Below are 13,858 nucleotides of genomic sequence, written 5' to 3'. Positions count from 1 at the left end.
TGACCTGGTTCTGGAGAGCTCTTGACTGGTTGGAAGGACAAGTGAAAAGAATGGCCACATAGAATAAAAGAAAATTTAGCAGGTATAAATGTACACCTCAGCTCAGAGGAAAATAGAGGCAAAGTATTTGTCTCAAAATACTTGGGAATTTTTATGTTATATAGATAGATAAAGCTGAAAGCCACTGTTGAGTTAAGACTATATAATAAAATCAGTACAATACTTTTCAGTTGAATGATTTGTCAAATCAGATTGTAGGTTACTTATAAAAATATTCTAAGAAGATAGCACACCCATATGCATAAATGTGTCTGATAATTTGTTATATAAGGGGGTATTATGAAAATGAAGGAAATGGCAACCCACTCCAGTGTTCTTGCCTGGAGAATCCCAGGGACGGAGGAACCTGGTGGGCTGACGTCTATGGGGTCGCAGAGTTGGACACGACTGAAGCGACTTAGCAGCAGCAGCAGCAGTAACATTTAACATCTAGTTTATAAAGTTTGAATTCTTCTCCATGAATGCAACTAACTTTCATAAGTAAATCCTGGGTTTTATGAGCTTCCCTGGTGGCTGAGGGGTAAAGAACGCACATCTGATGCAGGAGATGTGGAGACCCAGGTTTGACACTTGGGTCAGGAAGATCCCTTGGAGAAGGAAATGGCAACCCACTCCAATATTTTTGCCTGGAAAATCCCAAGGACAGAGGAGGCTGTTGGGCTACAGTCCATGGCGTCAGAAAGAGTTGGACACAACTGAGTTACTAAACAAAAACAGCAAAATATTTAAAATGAGGGAGGTGATTTTCTTCTAGTATGATGGATTAGCTAGAGTTGTGTGTTCAGTTCTGGGCATTGCTATTTATCCTTTTCTAAAATGATGAAATATATGCAGATGAATGTGTAAAACATATATATGTAATTTTAAAATAGTTTTAAGGAGTGAATATCTATGTATTCAGTACCCAGGTTTAAAAAATTGAATATTCATTTCCAGTATCTTAAAGTCCTCTGTGCGTCCCTCCGTGATCAGTCTCCCTTCTTCCCCAGATGTAACTAATATCCTGAAATTTGGAGTAATCATTGCCCTGTTTTTCTTTATAGTTTTACTAACTAAATGCATTCCTAAACAACATATTGTTTAGATTTTCTCTGGTTTTGAACTTTTAAATAAATGGAATCTAGCTGTTTGTATGTATGTATATATGCTCCTGTGATTTGCTTCTTTCACTCAACATTATTTCTGAGATTCATACATGTTGACACATGTAGTTCCCATGGTATGCAGTATCTCAGTTCCCAGAACAGGGATTGAACCCAGGCCACATCACTGAAAGCCTGGAATCCTAACCGCTAGGTCACCAGGGAACTCCCAGTTGAACATCTTTTAATTCAACTGTTGGCCATTTGAGTTTTCTTCTTTAAGAAACTGCCTACTTTTTGACCTTTCTTTTCTTTGATTTACTTTCCTTCCTTCCTTCCTTCCTTCCTTCCTTCCTTTTTTCTCTGTGTAAATTCCCAAGTCTTTTTTGTGTGGTTACAGAGAGTGTGGTCACTGATTTCCGGAGTTTGGCTGTGATGGGAAAGACACTGTATTCCCTGAGCTTTTCTGTGTTTCTGTAGGATTCACAGCGCTTGGCTCGGCATCCTTGTTTGGCCACCTTACACCACATGACTGTTGTGGAAACCAAAGGGTCAACCTGTCTTGGGCCCCTCTTGGAAAGGTGATACATGAACTTGTTTCTTCCCTTTTTCTTCTCTTTCTTTTTTCTTGGTGTTTCATCTTTTGTTCCACCTCATTAAGATTCTATCTTTATATCTTTAGTTGTATTAATAGGAGATCTTTTCTGCTAATCTTTTGTTTAATTCATCAATAGTTTCCCTGTAAATATCTGTAATTTCCGTGTGCCCACGGGAGGTGGTGAGCTCACAGTATTTCTGCTCTGCCATCTTGACCACTTTGCCCTCTGGCCTGTATTTCTGTTGGCTTGTTTTTCTTTGGCTTAAAGATTATTAGAGTTCTGTTTATAATTGGATATCAATCTTTAATTGATTATGCTTATAGCGTGTGATTTCACTCTCCTAATAGAGTTTTCTGATAAGTAGAAGTTCTTAATTTTGATATAGTCTGATTTACCATCTTTTCCTTTATGAAACATACATTTTATGTATCCTTTTAGAAATCCTTCACTTACTCAGAGATCATTAAGGTATTATTTTATATTCTCTTCTAAAATTTTATATTTTGCTTTTCACATTTATGCTTTGGATCCATCTGGAGTTGGTTTTGTGTGTATGGTGTGAAGTAGGGGTCCAATTAATTATTTTTCTATATGAAAAACTAATTGTTCCAGCACCATTTTTGAAAAGTACACTTTCTTCACTGATCTAAAGTATCAGTTCTATTATACATTAAATGTCTATATACAGGTGGATTTGTTCTTGAACTCTCTATTTAGTTTTCCCCACACTACAGCCTTAATTTTTATGACTTTATAATAAGTCTTGACATTTGATAGGGCAAGATTCCTCATCTTGTTTTTCAAGAGTGATTTGGCTATTCTTGGTCTTTTACACTTTCATGTCAATTTTAGATTCAACTTCTTCTTTCTTGCACCTTTTTGCTAATTTATTGCTAAATACTTTACATTTTTCTAAGAATGTAAATTATATCTTTTAATTGAAATTGTGGTTATTATATAGAAGTGCAACATATTGACTTTTGTGTCCAACAATGTTGCTAAATGCACTTGTTAGTTCTAATAATATCCCTGTATTTAGTCTTTCACATTTTCTATAAACAGTCATATTTTTTGGTATAATAACAATTTTACTTCTTCCTTTCTGATTTTTAAATCTTTTACAGTTGACCCTTGAACAACATGGGTTTGAACTGTATGAGTCCGCTTAAACATGGTTTTTTAAAATAGTAAATATTACAGTATTACTTGATCCCCAGTTGGTTGAATCTGCAGATGTAGAACCACAGATATGGAAGTACCACAGACCCTAAGCAGAGGGCTGACTATATGCAGATTTTCAACTGGGTGGAGGGTCGGTATTCCTAACTTCCATGTTGTTCAAAAGTCCACTGTATTTTTTTTCCTGGCTTATCTTACTTGCTAGAACTTCTAACACAATGTTGAACAAAAGTAGTAATATCAATTCCTTTGTCTAATCCCCAGTCTCAAAGGGACTTCTTTCAACATTTCACCCTTAAGTATGATGTTTGGTGTAGCTTTTTATAGATACCTGGCTATATATTCTTATTTTACTTTAGGCACAAAAGTGAATATTTATTTAAAATAAAAAAAGAAGTTACAGCACATTTTAACAACTTTTTTGAGATATAATTTACATACCATAAAATTTCCCCATTGTAAGGGTACAGCTCAATGCATATAGCACATTTTATATTTTAAAAAGCTGTAAAATTTCTTCAATACCACAAAGCTCATAAAATAATATAACACTTTCTTTAACTGTCTAACACACCTGTAACCTAGTGTTGCAATGCTGTGTGAAATTAGCACAGTTAGTGGTAGGAGTATTCCTGGAAGCCATTCCTACACTAAGACAATCAGCTGACTTACACGAAAGTATCAGTGAACCACATAAAGTAAATTCTTTTAAATTCAAACTAAATACATTACCAGTGCAACTTCCCCTTTGCTCTATTCCAGAATTCACATGGCCACTCCAGCATTGCCTGACAGGAGGGGAATTGTCACAGAGGAGAAGGAGGAATGGAAAAAGACACTCGTTTTAGCGATTTGTGATGAAGATATTTTAACTTTTGCAACTTTTACAAATACCCTCGACCCTGTCTAAGACCACAGCTTAAAAGAATAATTAAAGCCTGTCCATGGGAGGGTGACCAGGATGCTGTAATGATTTGAAACTACTCTATATTAGGAAGTTTTAAAAATTTGGAGAGTTTGGCCTGGAAGAGAGGTTTGCCAAGGACATAAGCTTATCTATGGTTTCTTGTTTTTGGAAGCTTAGTTTGTTTTGTAGCTGGATACAAGGAGTCAAGCGAGGACTGGAGCCTCTAAAGCGATACACTTTTGTTCAATATAAAACAGAATTTCCTATTACAGGTGTTCAAAGAAGTAAAGAGATAGTAAATTTCCTGTTGCTTGAGATGCTCAAGGAAAAATTAACGACCCTCTTGCCATTATAGGGCTTTCCTGGAAGCGTCTGCTTCCAATGCAGGAGACCCAGGTTCGATCCCTGGGTCGAGAAGATCCCCTGGAGAAGGAAATGGTAACCCATTTCAGTATTGTTGCCTGGAGAATCCCATGGATGGAGAAGCCTTGTAGGCTACAGTCCACAGGGTCGCAAAGAATCGAATACAACTGAGCAACTTCACTTTCACTTTGCCATTATAGGAGGAATTTCAGTTACAGATGGAGAGTTAATTAAATGGCTTTGAAGTACCCTCCAATCTTGAGATCTTGTGATTCATTGGAGAATGACATAATTTAGATGATAATTTACGTACTACCCAAGGGATTATATAGGCCGTGCTGGAGGACCCCCATTCCCAATGTGCTAGGAAGTCAACTGATAAGTTGGTGAGCACAGAATCTGAACAAATCTTACTGGAATATTATTAAGCTACAGCAGCAGGATCAGTTGGGCCCTCTGAAAATAAGATTATATCAGCTAATCCAACTAAAACATTCATGACCCAAAACTGAAGTCTCTCTTCCTTAGGCAATGCTGAACATACTAAAAACTTTTTTAGCATCAATTTCCTTTCTTGTAAATTCTTTAAGAATATTTTTCCTTCTTTTGGTTCTACATATTATAATGCTTTTCCTCCCTCTTTGTTTCACCAGATTATCTTAATGTTTGCATTTCCCAGGTTTATAGACTGACATTACTTAAGTGTGACATTGGCTGCTTCCTGGAGACCTCTAGGGAGTATTCAAATGTCATCAGTAACTTATCCATAGTTATGCTATTGATGTAAATAGGCTGCAGTCTTTTTGAAGGATTTCCTGTAGACAGTTGATTCCACACATTGTAGGTGGATTTTGTAAACTGCAAACACAGAGCCCTTCTCTGACTTGCTTGCTCTCTTTTCTGATCACTTGTCTCTGTCATTGTTTGTCCTAAACTTACTTTCACATTTATAACTCTTGTATACAATTTCTAGGAATTAATATGTAACGGTCAATGCTGAATTACTTAACAGTTTAAACATGTACTTGGGACATCCAGAAAAATGTTTTTAACAATTCTTCTAAGAATTTGATTGTTGGTGTTTCAAAAAGAAAAAAAAATTAAGTAGTCATGATGGGGAAATTGGTACTTTGTTACATTTATTTTACTGTTTATAAAGGCTTTTAATTCGAATCAATAGAGAATGGTGTTGGAATCCTTCTCTTTTATAGCTTAGAGTCTAATGGCATTAATATGGCCTTCACTGAAGTGTGCAGAAATGAAACACCCCATAGTGATAAAAGGGGTTGATGCATGAGGAATCATTTGAAATCAATTATTTTTACCATGTTGGATCAGAACCAGACTTCACAAAGTGAACATAAAGATAGCATAGAACTTCCCTGCTGTGGTTAAGAATCTGCCTTCCAATTCAGGGAATACAGGTTCCATTCCTGGTCCAGGAAGATCCCATATGCCTTGGGGCAACTAAGCCCTAGAGCCACAACTGTTGAGTCCACACAACCTAGATCCTGTGCTCTGCAACAAGAGAAACCACTGAAATGAGCAGCCCACATACCACAGCTAGAAAAAGCCCACATGCAGCAACAAAGACCCAGAGCAACCAAAAATAAATAAATACATAAATACTATTTTTTAAAAGATAGCATGCTGTGATGGAACCAGATTTAACTCCCCACTCCCCAGCCACAACCAATGCTGCCTTGGAAAGTCTAACTTTTCTAGGACTCAGTTTATTCATCTATAACTTAGTGCTCTGGTTCCTCATGAAACAACTGTCCAAGCAGCAACCTACACTGACAGGCAGAAGGTGGGGTGGTGGTAGAAAGAGACAGTGAAGCAATATGGTATAATGGTTGGAAACACAGATTCCAGAGCCAGTCTACCTGGGTTTGAACACTGCCTCATTTTACTTTTCCATAAAATGGCTTGTTGTAAGATTATGAACTAAAATATATAAAGCATTTAGAACAATGCACTCCATAGCTGTTTACTACTCTGATGATGATGATCCATAAGAAAATATAAGCAGATGCCCTGAACCCAATGGTACTTCCTTCTACTTTTGAAAAGGGGAACAGAAATTATAGTTTACAGGCCATAATTATATGAACTTTGTAAGATTATAGAACGTTTGCCACTCCCTTATGTCTGTTAATTTTATTCCCTGTTTCTCCAGGGTAGTTAGCAGATAAACCTTAAAATTAAATGAGCCCTATACTTGACTTCAATGTCAGCAAACAAGTAGGGGAGGTGAAGACACCATGTATCATTCTGCAGCTAGGTTTAGGAAGACAACAGCAAAAGAAGAGAAAACAGTGTGTTCCTGTGGCTACAAGGAAGAAGGAGCATGGAGAGCTGACCTAGACCTGGGAAGGGGTCTGAGGACTTGATTGCGGCAAGGCTCTTGTGTTTTCTTGTCCTCTCTGCTTCCCTCAGAGGACTGTGATAAGCACCAAGTGACCTTATAACATTGCTTTTTAAGCTGGTAAGTGTTACAGAGACATCTCTTTAATAGCAGTGAGTACTTTCATTTTTACAGCTGTTGCATTGGAAAGCTGAACTCAGAAGTGTAAATTATTTACAGACAAACAGGCATATTAAAAATATTAACAGTTTATCTGAGCAAAAAACGATTTGGATAGAGCAGCACCAAACCAGAAGTGGTTAGGAGCACTCCACCAACAGGAGTGATTCTTAACCACTAAGCCACCATGGAAACCCAAGAAAAGGTATGGAAGCAAAGAAAGGACGTTATTTGGCCACAGCTTAAAGCCTCATTGTCTATTTGTGATTGGTTATCCTTAAGTTTCTATTTCCTAACATTGAAGCATGTACAGGTATAGGTTTTGATTTGGTCACCTAAGTCACGAAAGCATTAGAGCCACCTCGGTCTAATGACCTGCTTGTTTAATTAATTTAACAGTATGTAACACATTCAACTCATTGAACTCAGTTCAATGGGTTAAATGTCATTGAAACAATATTTCAGTCTTGCCTTTTCTTTAAAACTGATTATACAAGTTCTGCTTCTTCCAGGAAGTCCTCTCTGAATACCTTAACAATCACATCACATTGTTCTAATTTTCATAACAGAAGTTCCTCTTATCTTCTTACCTCTCCTGTGGCCTGTGAAACCTTCCTTATTTAATCTTTTCTCAATAAATCCTACCACACCCAAATGACTCCCTAAGACAGAGTATGAAACTCTCTATGCACAGTAAGTGTTCAGTAAACATTGTCAAGTGATGGCACAGTAGGTGGTATCATGTTCCCCCCCTCCAAGACATTCACATTCTAATCACTGGACCCTGTTAATATGCCATTTTACATGGAAAAGAGGAGTTAAGTTTGCAGATGGAATTAAGGTTGCTAATCAGTTGATCTTAAAATAGGAAGATTAGTCTGGATTAGCTTCAGTTCAGTTCAGTTCAGTCACTCAGTCCTGTCCGATTCTTTGTGACCCCATGAACTGCAGCATGCCAGGCCTCCCTGTCCATCACCAACTTCCAGAGTTTACCCAAACCCATGTCCATTGAGTCAATGATGCCATCCAACCATCTCATCCTCTGTCGTCCCCTTCTCCTGCCTTCAATCTTTCCCAACATCAGGGTCTTTTCAAATGAGTTAGCTCTTTGCATCAGGTGGCCAAAATACTGGAGTTTCAGCTTTAACATCAATCCTTCCAATGAATACCCAGGACTGATCTCCCCTGGGATGGACTGGCTGGATCTCCTTGCAGTCCAAGGGACTCTCAAGAGTCTTCTCCAACACCACAGTTCAAAAGCATCAATTCTTCTGCACTCAGCCCTCTTTATAGTCCAACTCTCACATCCATACATGACCACTGGAAAAACCATAGCCTTGACTAGACGGACCTTTGTTGGCAAAGTAATGTCTCTGCTTTTTAATATGCTGTCTAGGTTGGTCATAATTTTCCTTGTAAGGAGTAATCGTCTTTTAATTTCATGGCTGCAGTCACCATCTGCAGTGATTTTGGAGCCCCTAAAAATAAAGTCAGCCACTGTTTCCACTGTTTCCCCATCTATTTGCCATAAAGTGATGGGACCGGATGCCATGATCTTAGTTTTCTGAATGTTGAGCTTTAAGCCAACTTTTTCACTCTCTTCTTTCACTTTCATCAAGAGGCTCTTTAGTTCTTCTTCACTTTCTGCCATAAGGGTGGTGTCATCTGCATATGTGAGGATACTGATATTTCTCCTGGCAATCTTGATTCCAGCTTGTGTTTCTTCCAGCCCAGCGTTTCTCATGATGTACTCTGCATATAAGTTAAGTAAGCAGGGTGACAATATACAGCCTTGATGTACACCCTTCCCTATTTGGAACCGGTCTGTTTTTCCATGTCCTGTTCTAACTGTTGCTTCCTGACCTGCATACAGGTTTCTGAAGAGGCAGGTCAGGTGGTCTGGTATTCCCATCTCTTTCAGAATTTTCCACAGTTTATTGTGATCCACACAGTCAAAGGCTTTGGCATAGTCAATAAAGCAGAAATAGATGTTTTTCTGGAACTCTCTTGCTTTTTCGATGATCCAGCAGATGTTGGCAATTTGGTCTCTGGTTCCTCTACCTTTTCTAAAATCAACTTGAACACCTGGAAGTTCACGGTTCATATATTGCTGAAGCCTGGCTTGGAGAATTTTAAGCAGTACTTTACTAGCATGTGAGCTGAGTGCAATTGTGCGGTAGTCTGAGCATTCTTTGGCATTGCCTTTCTTTGTGATTGGAATGAAAACTGACCTTTTCCAGTCCTGTGGCCATTGCTGAGTTTTCCAAATTTGCTGACATATTGAGTGCAGCACTTTCACAGCATCATCTTTTAGGATTTGAAATAACTCAACTGGAATTCCAACACCTCCACTAGCTTTGTTCATAGTGATACTTCCTAAGGTCCACTTGAATTCACATTCCAAGATGTCTGGCTCTAGGTGAGTGATCACACCGTCGTGATTATTTGGGTCGTGAAGATCTTTTTTGTACAGTTCTTCTGTGTATTCTTGCCACCTCTTCTCAATATCTTCCACTTCTGTGAGGTCCATACAATTTCTGTCCTTTATTGAACACATCTTTGCATGAAATGTTCCCTTGGTATCTCTAATTTTCTTGAAGAGATCTCTAGTCTTTCCTATTGTTTTCCTCTATTTCTTTGCATTGATTGCTGAGGAAGGCTTTCTTATGTCTTCTTGCTATTCTTTGGAATTCTGCATTCAAATGGGTATATCTTTCCTTTTCTCCTTTGCTTTTTGCTTCTCCTCTTTTCACAGCTATTTGTAAGGCCTCCTCAGACAGCCATTTTGCTTTTTTTGCATTTCTTTTCCATGGGGATGGTCTTGATCCCTGTCTCCTTTATAATGTCATGAACCTCCATCCATAGTTCATCAGGCACTCTATCAGATCTAGTCTGATTCGTTTAAAGGCCTTAATTGAAAAGACCCTGATGCTGGGAAAGATTGAAGGCAGGAGGAGAAGGGGAGGACAGAGGATGAGATGGTTGGATGGCATCACCGACTCAATGGACATGAATTTGAGTAAGCTCCGGGAGTTGGTGATAGACAGGGAGGCCTGAGGTGCTGCAGTCTATGGGGTTGCAAAGTCAGACACAACTGAGTGACTGAACCGAACTGAGTTTGGATTATGCAGATGGTCATAATGTAATCACAGGGATCATTAAAAGTGGAAGAGGGAGGCAGAAGAGGTCAGAGTGATGTGATACGAGAACACAGCTCTCTACTCCTGGCTTTGTAGGTCAAAGAAAAAGGCCAGGAGCCAAGAAATATCGGCAGCCTCTAGAAGCTGGTAAAAGGCAAGGAAATGGGTTCTCTCCTAGAGTTACAGCAGTCAGGTAGCTAGGTATGATCAGAGAAATGGGGGCAGGGGCAGGTGGCAGGAAATCACACATCTTGTAAATAGCGAGGATCCACAGGCAGACAGAGGAAAGCAGGAATTTCCAGACTGACAGGAAACCACATGTTTTGGGTGGTAAGAGTTCCAGTAGCAGACAGCGAAAAGTGGAGAAAGGCAGGAGTCTCCTGAGTCTGAATGGTACCTTTTGCTCTCATTACAATAAGATTAGCCTTGCAGGTAAGATGTATTTCTGATCTAAGCTAAACAAGGACAAAAATCCCTCCTCCCCTCAGGGAAATGAAGCTGGGATGAAAAGCCAGGACAAAGACCCCCAAACTCCTCCTTCCCCAGTGAATATTCCACCCTTTCAGTTGTAATCCTCTCATTTCCCCGCTTGTCAAAGAAACCCAAGGCAGCAGGTCCACACCTGTCTGACTGCTCTACCTCTTAAGAACCTATCCTTCCTTAAATAAACGTTCACTTTATTCTCTTAACCTCTACTGCTTGTCTCTGAATTCTTTCACGATGAAGAAAGAACCTTAAATTTACCAGGCACACTAGAACCTACAGAAAGGAATGCAGTCCTGCCAAAACCTTGATTTTAGCCTAATGGGTCCCATTGCAGATTTCACATCTGAAACTGTAAGATAATAAATTTGTGTTGTCTTTAGTCACCAAGTTTGTAGTACAATGTTACAGTAACAACAGGAAGCTAATACAGATGGCAAGAAATGCCAGTCCTGTGACTGTATTCACTGGTTCTGAACTTTCTACTCTGCCTGAGGAAGAAAATAAAGCCTAAGTTTTCAGAGCCAAAGGTTGATAGTCTATAGTTTCAAGAATTAACATGTGCTGTGGGATAGATGAGCTAGAACTGTTTTGTTTGCAAGTAAAGCAAGATGTTAATGATTGGTCTTTTTAATATATGCCAACTAAAAATAGATGCACAGCTTGAGAGTTGTGAATTGCTTCATTTGGGCCAAAATGAGAACTGCAGCCCAGTAGTCAAAATATGTATGATTGTATTTATTTTTGGCTGTGCAGGGTTTTTGCTTCTGTGTGGGCTTTTCCCTAGTTTCAGCGATCAGGGGCTACTCTCTAGTTGTGGTGTTAGGGCTTCTATTGTGGAATGCAGGCTCTAGGGCTGTCAGACTTCAGTAGTCGTGGCACACAGTCAGTAGTTGCGGTTCCCAGGCTGTAGAGCACAGCTCAATTGTGCTTGGGGTGTGCAGGTTTAGTTGCTCCAAGGCATGTGGGATCTTGCTGGATTAGGGAATGAACCCTCATCTATTGCATTGGCAAGTGGATTCTTAACCACTAAGCCACCATGGAAGCCCAATGATTTGGTCTTTTTAACAAGGAAATGCAACTGCTTTTTAAAAAACCTTTCTAGGTGTAAGGAAATGCTCTCAGAACAAGATGCAAATTTTGGCTCTCCCTTCCAAAGAGTACAAGATGAGATTACCTAAAATTTGAAGACTGAGACTTTCTTGCTGTCAAGAAAATGGTTTTTCATTGTTAAGGACATAGACTCTGGTTTGAGGCTCTTTACCATGGGTCATCAAAGTCTGTTGGTAAAGAAAACAGAACTGGGCTTTGGATGGAAAGGAAGTATCCTGAAACCTAGGGAAGATCTGGAGTGGGAAAGACAAGGAAAAGAATTGCTGGATGGGTTAGGGAAGGGTGGCTCAGGTGCTCAGAAGTTCAGTCCTAGAGTGGTGTCCCCAAGTCTATAACTGTTCGAGTAAACTGAGAGACATGCCTTGCTAAAGGGCATCGGTCCTCCAGTCTGTGCATGGGCAAGAACATGACTCTGTTCTGCCAAGTGCTTTACTGTCATCTGATCAACTTATTGGAGGGAGCAATAGTTGAACTTCAATAAGATTTGTGTCTGTGTCTCCAGGGGCTCAGATGGTAAAGAATCTGCCTGCAATACAGGAGATACAGGTTCAACCCCTGGATCAGGAAGATCCCCTGGAGAAGGGAATGACTGCCCACTCCAGTATGCCTGCCTGGAAAATCCCATGAAGAGAGGAGCCTGGAGGGCTACATTCTAGGGGGTTGCAAAGAGTCGGACACGACTGAGCCTATAACACTTTCACTTCATTTATAAAATACACATGACATTAAAATTCACCATCTTAACCAGTTTAAAGTGCACAACTCAGTGACATTTAGTACGTTCCCAATGTTGTGCAAATCATCACCAGTATCTAGTTCTGGAACATTTTTGTCACCATGAAAGGAAACCTTGTGCCAAGTAAGCAGTCAATCTCCATTCTTGCCTTCCCTTAGTCCTTAGTGATTGCTTTCTGCTCTCTGGTATCTTCTTTCTGACTCTATGGAGTTGTCTGTTCTGGACATTTCAATATAAATGAAACATTACAGTATGTGTTTCAGGGAAAAGCCAGTTCTGACTCTACATTGGAACTGTTTCTTTGACTTGCTTTTCATTGCTTTAGTTATTATCTGCATGCATGCTAAGTTGCTTCAGTCGTGTCTGACTCTTTGCAACACTATGGACTGTCCGCCAGGCTCCTCTGTCCATGGGATTCTCCAGGCAAGAGTACTGGAATGGGTTGCCATGCCCTCCTCCAGGGGATCTTCCAGATCCAGGGATTAAACCTGCATCTCTTACGTTTCGTTCATTGGCAAGCAGATTCTTTACCACTAGCACAACCTGGGAAGCAGATACGTAATAGCTTGCCTCAGAGAATCCTGCCCCTCTGCCTGTTAAAGTGCCTTTGTTCAGTGCACATAGAGATAATCTGACCCTGTCCACCTGTGAATGACTGCAAGAAAGAAGACATTAACACATCCCTTCCCCAAGGCTCACCATTCTAGAAGTTATTTGCAGGATTAATGGCCTTTTTATTTTATTTCCTCACCTCCGCTCATCTCTGTTCTATAAAAGAACCTGGCATCCAGACCCTGACAAGATGGTTATTTTGAGACTTTAGTCTGCCATCTTCTTCGTCAGCCAGCTTCCCAAATAAAGTTGTTATTCCTTACCTCGACAGGCTTCCTGAGTAGCACAGTGGTAAAGAATCTGCCTGCCAATGCAGGAGATGCAAGAGACAGGGTTCAATCCCTGGGTGGGGAAGATCCCCTGGAGAAGAAAACAGCAAGCCACTCCAGTATTCTTGCTTGGAAAATCCTAAGGACAGAAGAGTCCAGGTGGGCATGGGGTTGCAAGACTCAGACACAACTGTTGCAGGAAGGGGGACCCCTTCCAGGGTCCAAAAGTGGGCTCTTGTCTAACACTCGGAAATGAATTGTCTGAGGAGACACATGTGCTGACAAAGCAAGAGATTTTACTGGGAAGGGGTGCCCAGGCGGAGAGCAGCAGGGTGAGGGAAGCCAGCAGAACTGCTCTGTCACATGCAGTCTTGGGTTTTACGGTGGTGGGATTCGCTTCCAGGGTGTCCCTGACCAATCACTCTGACTCGGAGCCCTTCCTGGTGGTGCATGCTTTGCTTAGGTAAGATGGACACCAGCGAGGAAGATTCTGGGAGGTCGTTGGATACGTGGTGTCTCCTTTTGACCTTTCCCAAACTCTTCTCGTTGGTGGTGGTTTATTAGTTCCTTACCAGGACCTCCTGTCATAAAACAACTCATGAAAATGGTTGCTATGGTGTCTGCCCAGGATTGGTGGTTTCAGTCAGTGTGCTTCCCCTAACACAACTGACCATGCATGTCTTTCCTAAATACCTCATCTCCTTGGTTAATTGGCCTGTCATATGGTGAGCAGAGCTGGCTTGAACATACGTCAAAGTATGTGACTTTTGTGATTGGCTTCTTTCACT

This window comes from Oryx dammah, unplaced genomic scaffold (genome assembly GCF_014754425.2).
Source record: "Oryx dammah isolate SB20612 unplaced genomic scaffold, SCBI_Odam_1.1 HiC_scaffold_23, whole genome shotgun sequence".
Classification (NCBI taxonomy): Eukaryota; Metazoa; Chordata; class Mammalia; order Artiodactyla; family Bovidae; genus Oryx; species Oryx dammah.
The sequence above is the reverse complement of the archived record's forward strand: the minus strand, read 5'-3'. Positions refer to the sequence as shown.